The 13988-nt window shown below is 37.1% G+C and overlaps 1 pseudogene; it reads left to right on the top strand.

The window, feature by feature from the left end:
• The first annotated feature begins 9840 nt into the window (after positions 1–9840).
• LOC120461521 (serine/threonine-protein kinase pim-3-like) lies at positions 9841–13665 on the top strand (annotated as a pseudogene).
• Positions 13666–13988: the final 323 nt, after the last annotated feature.

Here is a 13988-nt window from a genome sequence, read left to right as displayed (position 1 = left end):
TTTGCATGATACGACTGTTTTTGCATGATATGTTTGCTGTGAAAGTTGCTGAATATCAGCTTCTCACCATGAGAAGAACAAATATTTTTTTCTTGTTAATGCCCTGAGGCTAATGAAACACAGACAGCTATGCGACCAATACAATGCTTAATGTTACACCTGGAAGGCCTAAAAATAATTTTTTTTTACTGTTCCACCCAAAACAAACTTCCTATCTAAAAGAGATGCACTGTGTTTCCGGATCTACTGGACTAATGTTTTAGCATGGACTGACAATGGATCTAATATGTGTCAAGTGACAAGCCACTCACCAATGATGGCAGATTAACTGTAGATGAGGAAGAATATTATGTCTGTCACATGCTAATATGCCTTTTTAATCATCATTTTATTGCAAACGGTTTTGTTTATTATGACGTGCCTTTTTTATGTGTCTCCCAGAGGTATTAATATCTGTTCGTAATATTCCATGCTCTCTTATTTTGCAGCGAAACCTCTAGGGTCTGTTTAACCGAATAGGATCATTCAAATATTTTCAAGCATTTTGTTTGAAGAGGCAGAAGAACAACAATATCTTTTCAGGGAATTAGAAGAGGTAATAAAAGACAGAAAATAGCAGAACTAATATTAAAAACTGTCAGGTAGGTCTACAATCAGATCTTTTTAAAGGATGGCAATGTGATTTGTAGTCAAACTCGTAGCAGTTCCTGTGAATGAGTCATTCAGCTCCTTTGAGGTCTTTCGTTTAACAAGTATCACAAGGGGGCAGAATTGTCTCAGCATTGTGGTAACATACAAGGTGATTTTTTGAACTCAACACGTAAATATATTATGAAATGCTGGGTCACTCAGAAGCGAAAAAAAAAATATTAATAATACGAGCATCATCATTCAGTGGATCTGAATCAAAGGCTAATTTTTACTGTCCAGACTTGATAGCGAGGAGAAAAATGGCCTCATACACTGACCCCTCTTTTCACAAGCCCTAATTACTTCTGAAGGGCACAGCTCCTGCTATGTCAAATTATTAGAAAGTGATTTTAAGAGCATGTCAGACTGAATTACAGTAATTCATGCTCTTATATTCTAATCATGTGCTGTCACAGACGGAGTACCTGAATATCTGAACCGTTGATTAGATGGTTCATCTAACCATGAACACAGAGCAAGTAATTGGAAATTGAAATGTGTCACACATCGCGAGGAATTTGTTCCTTAGGGTCAATTTTAACATCAAATTACGCTTGAATAAAAAAAAGGTTTATCAAAGTAATACAGGCAGTCAGATTAAATTGAGAGCACTGGCCCAAGAGAACATCAGTGCTTTTGAAGCTTATCATCTAAATAATCTCATAAACAAATAAATAAAAGAAAAAAAAAGCGTGCATTTTATGAAGATAATGTGAATGCTTATCCAAGGCAATCTAACCCAATCTAAAGGCTCAAACCACATACCATTCACTGCTTATTCTTGTTCTTTACACATTTCCGTCATTTACAGCAGTGATAGCTGCGTTCTACATCCGAATTTACTCACGGAAAATTTGCATTTACAAAAAGGACCGAAATAAAATCCAAATAGGCCTACTTTCCATCAAAAACATGACGAAAATTGAGACTTCCCACCTTGATACCTTCCCACTTTAATAACTCCATGAACTTAATGGCTTTTGAGCCAAACATGAAAAACAAGCCCAAAAACCCTTATAATGAGTGGGCATGGCAACACTACAAGTAGCTTTCCAAATATAAGCAGAACACGGCGAGTCATTTGTCACTAATATTACTTCATAAAAAAAGATACCAAAAGCGCGAGATGCCAGAACATTTCAAATTGCTTACAGTTTCGAGAGTGAGTTGTTACACAGAACAATAATTTAGGGGATTTACTCCTGCTCCTAAATGCGGTTGTCACTCTTGAAACTTTGCAGTGTGTACGTGGCCTGTGGTATTCTTGTCTCTATCCTTTGTAGTAGGCATTGAGTTATAACAGAAAATTAATGGAAAAAAATCCCCCGGGATGAACTAAAAGGCTCAACTAATTCGATACGCTGATTTCATGCAGCCGCCATTTTGAAATCGAAAGCTCTGGTGGGAAGAACCCCGGAAGTACAGATAGACAACAATGCCTTGGACTACCAACATGAAGCTGCTGCCGCGATTTACACTATGGGCTATATGCACGCATAAGTTCCGCATTTGACGTAAGGATGCTCGTCCATTTCCGGTTGTGGAGATTAAAGTGGAGGAAAACCGGAGAAAACGGGATTATGGCAGAGTCTTCAATATTTACTGTCCTTCCGTCTTTGAAACGAAACGTACATACGTTTAGATGTAATTTTATATATAGTTATGTTTATTAAATATAATTTTAAAAAGAAGCATAAACACAATGAGGGGTGTCTGTTTTATCTGTTTTTGTGACTAACGTTTCTTTAGTATAACCATGGAGTATAAAATTCAATATAAATTCTCGGTATTGCATTGGACTCTATGATAGGCGGAAGTTATCGAGCATCCTTAATCCTTCACCGGAAATAACGCCGTGCATAGAGCCCATTGGATGTTAATATCCAATATAGGATATGTATATAGTTTGTTCCTTTTTTTTTTACGTTCTGAATTATATATAAAAATATTATTTTATTTATGAATGAATTTCCCTGTATGTAGTCTAAAGTATGAAAGACATGTATGTACATTTTTAGAATAACTCATTTCTACATTAAACACAACAATACGCCAACAAATTCGCGACTCTCCTATGATTAAAAATTGACACTTCCGGTTTTCTTCCCACTGGAGGCGGCTGTGTGAAATCAGCCTTTAGCACCTTTGCACTGCAACACCTGAACTTTGAGTGCAATTGCCAGTGTTAGGGAAGCTACTCTGAAACTGTAGTTTGACAAGCTACAAGCTACTCGTACGTTAAAGTAGCAACAGCCAATCCAGGTAACCATGTCATTGGACATTCAGCAGACCTTCAGCCAACCTAAAAACCACTAAAACAACATTGGGCCAACGTTGGGCCAAGTATTCAGCAGTCAGCAGACCTTCGCAAACTTACCCCCATGCTGTACCAACCCCGTAAGACCTTCGTTCATCTTCGGAACACAAATAAAGATATTTTTGATTGAATCTGAGAGCTAGATCAGTCCTACATAGGATGCCTAAGGGACTGGCTCTTGACGGCCCATAAAGTCATTAAAGAAAAGGTTTAAATATTCCATGTGCCTACAGCGGCTCAATTATAAGTTTATCAAGCGACGAGACTACTTTTTGTGCGAAAAAAACATAAATAACGACTTAATTCGACTATTCTATTACTTCCTTATGGGCGCATGCGCGAGAACTGAGACGAGGACGTTCTTCTCCTTCGACTATTTTTTGTTACCGGCTGCTCCGCTTAGGAGTATTACCGCCCCCTACCGTATAAGATGATGTGCTGATATAGCTGTAAGCGCAAAACTTTCTGTTTACAAGCAGAGGAAGATGCGCGCTGTACATACGCTTTTCAATTTGCGTATTTTCCGCACTATAAGGTGCACTTAAAAGCCTTTAATCTTCTAAAAAAAATGACAGTGTTCCTTATAATCCGGAGCGCCTTATATATGGATCATCATTTTATACGGTAGGTGGCGGTAATACTCCTAAGCGGAGCAGCCAGTAACAAGGAAGTAGTCGAAGGAGAAGAACGTCCTCGTCTCAGTTCTCGCGCATGCGCCCATAAGGAAATAATGGAATAGTGGAATAAAGTCGTTATTTATGTTTTTTCGCACAAAAAGTAGTCTGGTCGCTTGATAAACTTATAATTGAGCCGCTGTAGGCACATGGAATATTTAAACCTTTTCTTTAATGACTTTATGGGCCGTCAAGAGCCAGTCCCTTAGACATCCTATCTAGGACTGATCTAGCTCTCAGATTCAATCAAAAATATCTTTATTTGTGTTCCGAAGATGAACGAAGGTCTTACGGGGTTGGTACAGCATGGGGGTGAGTAATTAATGACTTAATTTTCATTTTGGGGTGAACTAACCCTTTAAGAGACGGCACAACAGACAAACTGAATTGGTTATAAAATTACCCTTTTTAATGGTAACAAATTTAACTTATTAATGTTTAATGCAGTTCACAACGTGTTGTGTTGCTGATGTAAAAAAAAATGCTAACAAAATTAAAACAAAGCCAAAGAAATCAACAAGGACCCAAAAAGTGACAAAAAAGGCGGCAAAGAAAATGCAGAAGGAGGCAAAAAGATAAAAAAAAAAAACACTTAGTGACTCTGATGAACACAAACAACTTTTTAGAACATTTAAAATATGTGTCATTCTATTTTAATTACACAAGTAATAGTTGAGTGTATAGTTTTATGAGGGAAAAGTCGGATTTATTTTCTAGTAGGAGAGATTTATCATGTTGGGGTAGCAAATTTATTATACATCTAGTGTACGCCTAGTAAAGATGAAATAGACCTCTATTTAGTGGTGGGGTTAGACAGAGGAAGAAAAAAACAATCATTGGAATACACTTACATTCACTTTGAGCTGCTGGAATCTGCTTGAGTGGGAGGCATCTGCTTTTCTGTGTTAAAGGAAAAATAGTAATTGAAGAGTTCAGATGCAAAAGCCTCTAAATGCCATTTGAAATTTTCTTCTTTAATGTTGATTTTTTATCAAACTTGTATATTTAAGTTTAGTGATTTCACTTAAATGGCAATGATAATTACCTATTAATTGTTATTTAAGTGAAATTACTGAACTTAAATATACAAGTTTGATAAAAATCATCATTAAAGAAGAAAATTTCAAATGGCATTTAGAGGCTTTTGCAATTATCAAAATGTAAATTACTTAAAACTTATATATGAACATAATATATACATAAATACATAAAATAAATATAATACACATTTATAATATACATTTACATATACATAAAATAAAATAAAAAATGCCCATAACCAAAAAAAATAAATAAATATCACCGCCACTGCCCCATACCCTAATTCACTATTCCCCAGTAGCAGCTCCCGGCTGCAAATCTATGTAGGGCAGATTCTGGGTCTTGGCGCTAGTTTATGATAAACAGTTTGTAAGCTTTATATCCTAATTGCTGAACACATCAGACACTCTTTCATACAGGGTAGAATATTGGGGATGTGATCGGGAAGGCGGGAAACAAACCCCTCACTGTAGAAGACCAGCAACTGATTTGTCACCTTTCTCTACATTAAGACTCAACAAAGTAGTAACAAACACAAATATTGTTCACATTTAGAATCTTAATGATTTTCTTTACTTGCACTAGAGAGTACTTCAAGATGAGAAGAATCTGTCCCAGTAAAAATGACTGGGTGGACATACAATGGAATGGAGGACAAATGAACCACTCCCAACAACCAGACTGGTACAGCTGTGGAGTGTTTGTAAAGCAGGTTGGTTTTCCTCACTAAACTGTGAAAACACATTTCAAGAAACTAGTTTTTATAAATCTGTGGTGCTAAATGTTGAAATTTGGGAGTAAATAGTTCTCACTTTAGTTTAGGTCACAGAACATTGGACAATTGAATTGGAATTGAGTGATAAACTAATTGATTCCTGAGCAATTTGATAAGGTTATGATTATCTTTTAACAGATCGAATGTCACCGCTGCAAGAGATGGTTCCATGTGGCATGCCTTTCTATATGTCACGAAAAGGGGTTCAAGAGAGTTCAAAAGGTTGACTGGGAGTGCTGCCTAATAATTGTGGATTGGTAATTGGTATTTTTACAGTTCCCAACAATTACCAAAAATGAGTCAAAGGCATTTATTTGGTTGGCAGCCGACAGAAATAAAATGAAGAAAAACAAATAAACATGTTAGATATATTAAGATATTTTGTATCATATTTTATTTCTATTTTTATTGAGCTTTAAAGGTACCATGTGTCAAAAAAAAAAAAAAATCAAATCAAATCATACTCCATATTCCATACCAGATGGGGGCAGTATACCTTCAGAAAGTGAGTTGTGCCGCGGCCACGCGGGCGGACTGTCACGTCCTCCAACAACACGAGCGAGCGCTGTCTTGGTCTCTCTCTCTCCCTCGAGCATATTAATCAAATCAATTGAACACGATAGTAAAAGGTTGGAAGACCGCAGTTTCACGTGGAGCATTTGGAGATTTTTAGAGATCAGAGACTCAATGAACATCTCAACATCTCAAGAAACATCTCAACACTAAATTATAAAGGCCGTCTCATAGACGCCTGTCTCAAATACAAGCCGGTGCATTTCGAAAAGTAAAAAAAAAAAAAAGTTAAATTGTATTCGTTTTGTTCATATTACATTTTTATTGTTAGTTTGAATTAACCTCTGATGGTCTTCGGGGTCTGCTAGACCCCAAATGACTTTTGCTTGAATTAAATTTTTTTTTTATCTTTTTCCAAATAGTATGAAACTTCCTATGGCTCTCAACACTGTCAAGATCTACAAAAAAAAAAAAAAAAAAAAAATGGAATTCTATCTGTTTTTATGTAGGCGTGACAAAAATAGTCACACTCATGGTCTTCAGGGTCCATTGGACCCCAAAAAATACCATTTAATTTTGTAACAGAACAATAGTTTTTTTTGTATACAAATATTATTTTACTGTTTATTAATGTTTTTAATTAACATTTGTGCAGTTCTTGGAGGATTTATGATATCTTTTAAATATCTATAAATTAATAAATAAATATTTATTTATCATTGGACTCAAAATGCAAAATTCATCATCAAAATCAGAAATAACGCAGAACACAGACAGAAATGACAGAAATTAAGTGGCACACTTCCAACAATGCAAAAAGCATCCACAATCCAAAATTATCATGCTCACACACACAAACACACACATATAGAGGAATACAATATACAGGAATACATACAGACTATAAAAACTGTTCGCTTATCATTTGTAAAATAAAATACTCTAAAATGCAGAACCACCGCAAAAATAAATTGGTAACACTAAGACACATTGAAAATGTGCACACACACACACACACACACACACACACACACACACACACACACACACACACACACACACACACACACACACACACACACACACACACACACACACACACACACACACACACACACACACACACACACACACACACACACACACACACACACAGGAATACATTTGTAAGGCTAAAAAAAATATAAAAGAGATGAGACCAACTGTTCTATTGTTCCAAACTATAGTTGTTCGATTTTCTTCCCAATTTACTTTTTTTTTTTTTTTTTTTTTTACAAATATTTAATTTTACTGCTTTATTTGCTAATTTGTTATTGCTGTTCAGTTGAAATAAATGATAAAATCTTAAGACTCCAACATTTCTCTTTGTAACATGTTCAGGTTTGATTCTAATCATAATGTAACATTATTGAAAAACTGTTGTTTTTTCAGTACAAAAACAAATGCTAAACTTTGACAAAAGTATTTTATTTTTGTTATAATTGTGATTTTATAATATTTAGATATGAATCCAACTGAATCCAACTTTAGAAACTATATCTTTTATCTATTTAACATAAAATGCTGGGTTTTTTTTTTGTAAAAATCCTATTTAAATAAATATTTATTTATTTATTTATTTATTTATTTATTTATATAAATAAATAAAAAAATCATAAATCCTCCAAAAACTACACAAATGTTGAGTAAAAACATTAATAAACAGAGTAAAATTATATTTGTTAAAAGAAATATACTATTCTGTTACAAAATTGAATAATATTGTCTGGGGTCCAATAGACCCCGAAGACCAGAATTGTTAGTTTTTTTGAAGACCATCAGAGGTTAATTTGGCAGACAGCATTTGCTGATGTTGACCAAGCTAGCACCATTCAGAGCTGCCAGCTCTAACGAATTCACCATGAGACACGCAATTGACACTTTTCACATGCTCTCACGCCACACATCAATTTTGTCACGCACCGAAAAGGACACGGAGACCGCCAGACTAGAAAGAGCAGGTTAGTTATGATATATAAAAAAATCTCAGCTCTCAGATTCTTTCAATTTTATTAAGCAATTCAAACAATAAATAGCGTTTTGGCGCTTGTAAATGTTAAACGACAGATCCCTAGCGCACGTGAACCGATCATCTCTACTAGTTAATGGTAAAAGAACACGAACACTGTTGAAAGATACAGTATGCTACAACTTACCAAAATGTATTCCTCGTGCATAATATCGACCAATAATTTTTTGTACTCTTCCCTGAACTTAAATGTAGAAGTGGGCTGTATACTTTCCACACGATTGACATCAGGTTCAACTTAGTACACTCACAAGCCGTGCGAGTTATTCGTGTTTTGCAGTTTGGCTGTTGGTTGTTGCCCGCCCGCATACCACCTCCCATGGCCGAAACTGCTATTATGACACCTGCCGGGCCGGGGCTAGTAATGTAGTATGCTAATTCAGGTTAATATCTCTGCAGCACTATAACTTGCCATTTTATAATGACATCATTGCCCATCTTCTCATTCTTTTGATGTGTATAGCTCATTTGGATATTTTAACCTCAATTCTTACACATGGCACCTTTAAAGTACTGTCATATTTTGTGTATGACCCCATACAGTAATGAAATACAGCAATATGTACACCTGCTTTAACAGCTTATTGTCATAAAAATCAAAAAGTTGGTTTTATGACAGTATGTCATTGTCTTCAAATGCTATTGAGCTTGAAATGATGTCATATTTTGTGTATGACCCCATACAGTAGTGAAATACATTCATAACAATAATTAGTTATTTACACGTGCTTTAACAGTTTATTGTCGTTAATATCAAAAATCTAAAAGATGTGCATCATACCCGAGACCCAGACGAACAATTTACAGTTGGATTTATGACTGTAAGTCATTGTCTTCAAATGCAATTGAAGTTAGAGACGTTTATACCAATGTCGCATGTAACTTTAGAGACGGTCCCTAAATACGCGAATATTGAACGTCCACCGTCAAACCAACTTCATGTAAGAAGATGGCTTTCACCATCTTCAAGTTTCCACTTTTTCCCTGTTGAGAGAGACTTTACAACAAGTATCCGTATGAGGTGTTTAAGTGGGTGGCCACTCGTCCAAATTATCCTCCCTTTAGCTTTTTTGCTCAGATTTTGGACAGAAGCAATGACTGGGTTCCGTTTGACTGTAAGTGAAAATTAGCTTTGGGAAGTGGACGCTTTTGCAATTAGCTTGATGAAGATTTTACACGAATAATTCCACGGATTGTCATAATAATAATAATAATAAATGCGCAGGAAAGAATAAATCGCATATGTACTAAAGAAAAGGTCAAAGATTAAGATATATTAGTTGAGATTCGATGTGCGCTTCACACGACTTCACGTGTGCGTGCTGTGCCAATGAGCGATTCGCTTTTTAGTTGCTATAGCGACGCGTTTTTTGAATTCTGTCCGCATATATCAACAATTTCACGGATCGAAATCTGTTGGTTGACAAACGAGGCGAATTAAGAGACTTTTACAGAGTATTTTGAAGCTGTTCTGAGGATTGAGAGGAGACTCAGGAGAGATTGAGCAGAGAAAGAGATCGGAGATTGAGGATTAGGAGAGAAAGACATCGGAGAAGTTTCACATATCTTATTTTAATATTCAAAACTTTTATTTGATTTGTTATTTTTTAATTTTAGAAGGGGTTTCGTGTTTTATTTGATTTATTTAATTTACTTTCTTTCTTTTTTTTCTTTTTTTTTTTGGTAGTTGTATTTCTGGGGAGATTTGTATTCTCTTTTTTGTAACGTTATTGTTTTTATTGCAGGTTGGAGGAGGATATCGATGGCTCACATTGGTGAAAGAGGTGAGTCTTTAATTTTTTATTGGTATGATGTTGCACCCGGTACAATGATAGACTAACTTAATGCAGTGGCGTGTCCAGGATTTTATATTTGGGGTGGCAAAGGGGGGGCAAAAGCTGAATGAGGGGTGGCAACTAGGCTTCCCAAAATATATGTAAAAAAATAAAGTGTTATAAATGCAATGCATAATGTTATAAGATTAATGTTTTAATTTAACCTTTGAATACAAATAAGACATTTTGGAAAAAAATGTATGATACTTTTGAACATGAAACTAAACTGCCAGTAGGTGGCAGCAAGTCACTTAGCTAGCCTAATAACTGAGTCATTGATTCACCTGATTCATTCAACACGATGCATGCTGTTTTTCTTTGTTTAGAACTATTTTCGATGGTAAAATTGAACAAAAACAGTCAATAATGTCGCGTTTAAAAAGCAAGTAACTTAATATGAACAACCTCTTTTTTTTTAAAACTTAAATCAATGTAACATTTGCAATCGTAATAATATTGGGCAAAACATAGTCATGTTATTAATATTAAACTAAACATTTTGAATGTATGTTTCTTCTGTGTGTTTTGTTACGCTCATTTGGTTTGATTTCTCCACTAAAGTCTCTCAAAAAGAGGCAGGCTGCGCTGGCCTCAGCTTTACCAGAAATGCACTGTTATCCATTTGTAATCAGAACTGTTAATAAAATCAGAACCGTTCTCGCTTTTCTCCAAGTTATTTTTTGTCACTTAAGTTTTAATCAGGCTACTTGTCCGATCAGGCAAGTAAATGTCTTTTACTTGGCCCTTTAACAAAATCGACTTGTGTTGTCACGGACAATGTCGTCGTAGGCCTCTTTATATCAACCACCACTCATGTATTTTTTTTTTTAGATTAACGAGCAAGATAGACACATGATTGACTTTACCTGTTTCTGTGCATTAAAAAGAGAAAAGTTAAGCTTCAGCCTGGTGGTCGTGGGCCTGTCACATGTTGTATTTTTGGCAAAAAAGATTAAAGAATGGGGGAGTGGTGAAGATAGGTTAGTGACATCACTATATGACGAACACTTTCCCAATAAATATTATTTAGTTTGCACAGGCATAAAAAAAAGAAATAAAAAAAAGCTTACACAGGCATTGTATTGCTTTTCCATTTTAATGTTTGCTTAGGCTATTTGCTTTTGATACATTTACATTTTAATAGCAATTAATTAATCCCAAAACAAGATAATCTTGGAGATATGTTAAATGTTAAATATATGTTTTAATTATATTTATGTAATATTAAATAAAAATCTTTTAGTACATTAATTTAAAAAACATTTTTATAATTAACACATATAAGTTCTCGACATGCTTTTTTTTTTTTTTTTTTGTCAGGTTTTTTCTGTCAAATCACTGTGATTGCAAATGGCAAATGGGGTGGCAAAGCTATTTGTTAGGGTGGCCACCCCGTGCCACCCTTGTGGCCACGCCCCTGACTTAATGTGAAGAAACTTGTACGAGTTAATTTGATCCCTAAATGTTCCCCAGCAAAGTGATCACATGTATTCGATGCCTTGCATATGAAATAAACTTTTCTATTTGAGTAACGTTAACTAGTAACAATTATTAATTGACCACTGGCATTAAATATTGATTATTACTATTAAAACATTACAATGTGATGTCTGAAAAATTCCAGCCTCAAAATTGAGCCAGGAGCTTCCTGAATATTTAGCACCTCTGTCTTCTGTGTTTCTGTTTCCATAGCTAAGGCTGACAGGAAGAGGAAGAGGAAGAGCAGCAGCGAAGATGATGGAAGTCTGTCCACTTCATTTCAAAGACCTGCTAAACGCTCCCGCAAAGGTCAGAATAAACTTTTATTTAAAAAAAAAAAAAAGTTATGTCTCTGTTAATAATTAAAATGATTCGTCATTGAAAATAGAAAGTTGACAATAATAAAATCTCTGTCTTCTGTGTTTACTGTTTCTGTTTCCACAGGTGAGGCTGACGGGAAGAGGAAGAAGCAGAGCGGCAGCCAGAGGAGCCAAGATGATGGACGTCCATCCACTTCAAGACCTGCGCAACGCTCTCGCAGAGGTCAGAATAAGCTTTTATTAAAAAAAAAAAAGAAGTTATGTCTCTGTTAATAATTAAATGATTCGTCATTGAAAATAGAAATTTGAAAATAATAAAGTAATAATGTGATGAGACTAATTACTGATTAAAAAAAAACAACAAAAAAAACAAAACATTTTTTGATGTCTGAAATATTCCAACCTCAGGACGCTCCAGATCCAGCAGAGCTGCTTCCACTCGGACTGCTGGTAAGGAGAGACTCGCTTCTGATGATCGCTATCAGGATCCGCTGCCAGACCCGACGCAGACGCTGAGTTAGGAGCTTCCTGAATATTTAGCACCTCTGTCTTCTGTGTTTCTGTTTCCATAGGTAAGGCTGGCAGGAAGAGGAAGAGGCAGAGCAGCAGCGAAGATGATGGAAGTCCATCCACTTCACTTAAAAGACCTGCTAAACGCCCTCGCAAAGGTCAGAATAAGCTTTTCATTTCAAAATGATGGCTCAATTATTAAATGATTCTTCATTAGGTGCATGTGTTCTCTTAAGGACATTTCTTGTGATCATGTGTGTTACAGAAGCATATGAGAAGGGCCCATTGTTGGGACAAGGCGGATTCGGCTCTGTGTATGCTGGGATCCGCTTGTCTGACGGACTGCCAGTAAGACATTTTCTTCCCTCCTTTGTTCAGACAGCCTTTATAAATGTTGATATCAGTAAATGTCATCTGTCACAATTAGGCAGGTGTGATTTACTGTGGTTTATCCGTCTACAGGTAGCCATCAAGTACGTCTCTAAAGACAGGACCCGGAGGAGGCTGAAAGTTGTAAGTTCCAGTGTGAATCCGTTGTTTTTTGTTAGCCGTTTCGTTCAGCCCTGGATATAATGGAGCCTTTGTCCCTGCAGGAAGGTCAGGGTCTGCTGCCGCTGGAGGTGGCATTGATGACCCGGGTCAGTTCAGCTCCTGCCTGCCCCAACGTCCTGCAGCTTGTGGAGTGGTTTGACCATCGCAGTCACTACAGCCTGATCCTGGAACGGCCAGTTCCCTGCCAAGATCTGCAGAGTTTCTGCGAGGAGAACGGCTGTGTGGATGAGAGCTTGGCCAAGAAAGTGCTGGTTCAGCTGATCACCGCTCTGAAACACTGCGAGAGCCGCGGAGTCCTGCACCGGGACGTCAAGCCAGAGAACCTGCTGATTTCCACAGCGTCCCATGACATCAAGCTGCTGGACTTTGGTTGTGGAGACCTGCTAAAGGACTCGGCCTACACATACTTTGCAGGTTAGCTTTGCGTTACAGCAGGAAACGCTCAGTGGATGTTCACTGAACTTTTGATGATCAAACAAAGAGAATTCGTTTGGACTGTAACCTCTTCAGTGTATGTTTCTGGTCTTCTTGGGTCTCTCAGGTACTCTTAAATACGCTCCTCCCGAGTGGTTTGATCAGCACCGCTATCATGCAGGTCCGGCTACTGTTTGGTCAGTGGGGGTGACGCTCTACAACATCCTGTGCTTTCCCTTCATAGTGGCACGGACGGTCTTCTTCAAAGGCCGACCGCTCTTCGCTAGAGAACTGACAACAGGCAAGAGATAGCAAACATTCAGAAGTAGAAATCCAGGATAAGTTTGTTCTTTTGTGTTCCTAAAGACTGTGATGTGTGTAACAGATTGCTGTCAGTTGATCAGCTGGTGCCTCAGTGACGCGGCAGGAGATCGCCCCAGTTTAGATGACATCGAGCGCCATCCTTGGTTGCGCTGAACAGGTGACCAGTGACATTACACTTATCTGAATCACAGCAGACATGGCTTGGATTGTATTGTTAGGATTAGTGTAGATAAACATTTATGATCATTTGTATAGGGTGAGCTGGAGAGACACAGGAACTGCAGAGATCTTCCTGATCACCTACAGAAAGAGAAGGGGACCACGAACTAGGTTACAACATCTGCTCCGTTCTGTGTGGATGCTGGAGGAGCTGAACACACCGCGGCAGCTGAAACCGGAGCCCCGGCCAGAGATCAGCTAGTCGAAAGTAGCAAAGCCAGGGACGGATGATGGCGATGATGTGCCCTGGGCACGGA

The sequence above is a fragment of the Pimephales promelas genome, chromosome 7 (assembly GCF_988280905.1).
Source record: "Pimephales promelas chromosome 7, fPimPro1.hap1.1, whole genome shotgun sequence".
NCBI classification, from domain to species: domain Eukaryota; kingdom Metazoa; phylum Chordata; class Actinopteri; order Cypriniformes; family Leuciscidae; genus Pimephales; species Pimephales promelas.
Note: the sequence above shows the minus strand (reverse complement) of the source record. Positions and strands in the feature narration are given on the sequence as shown.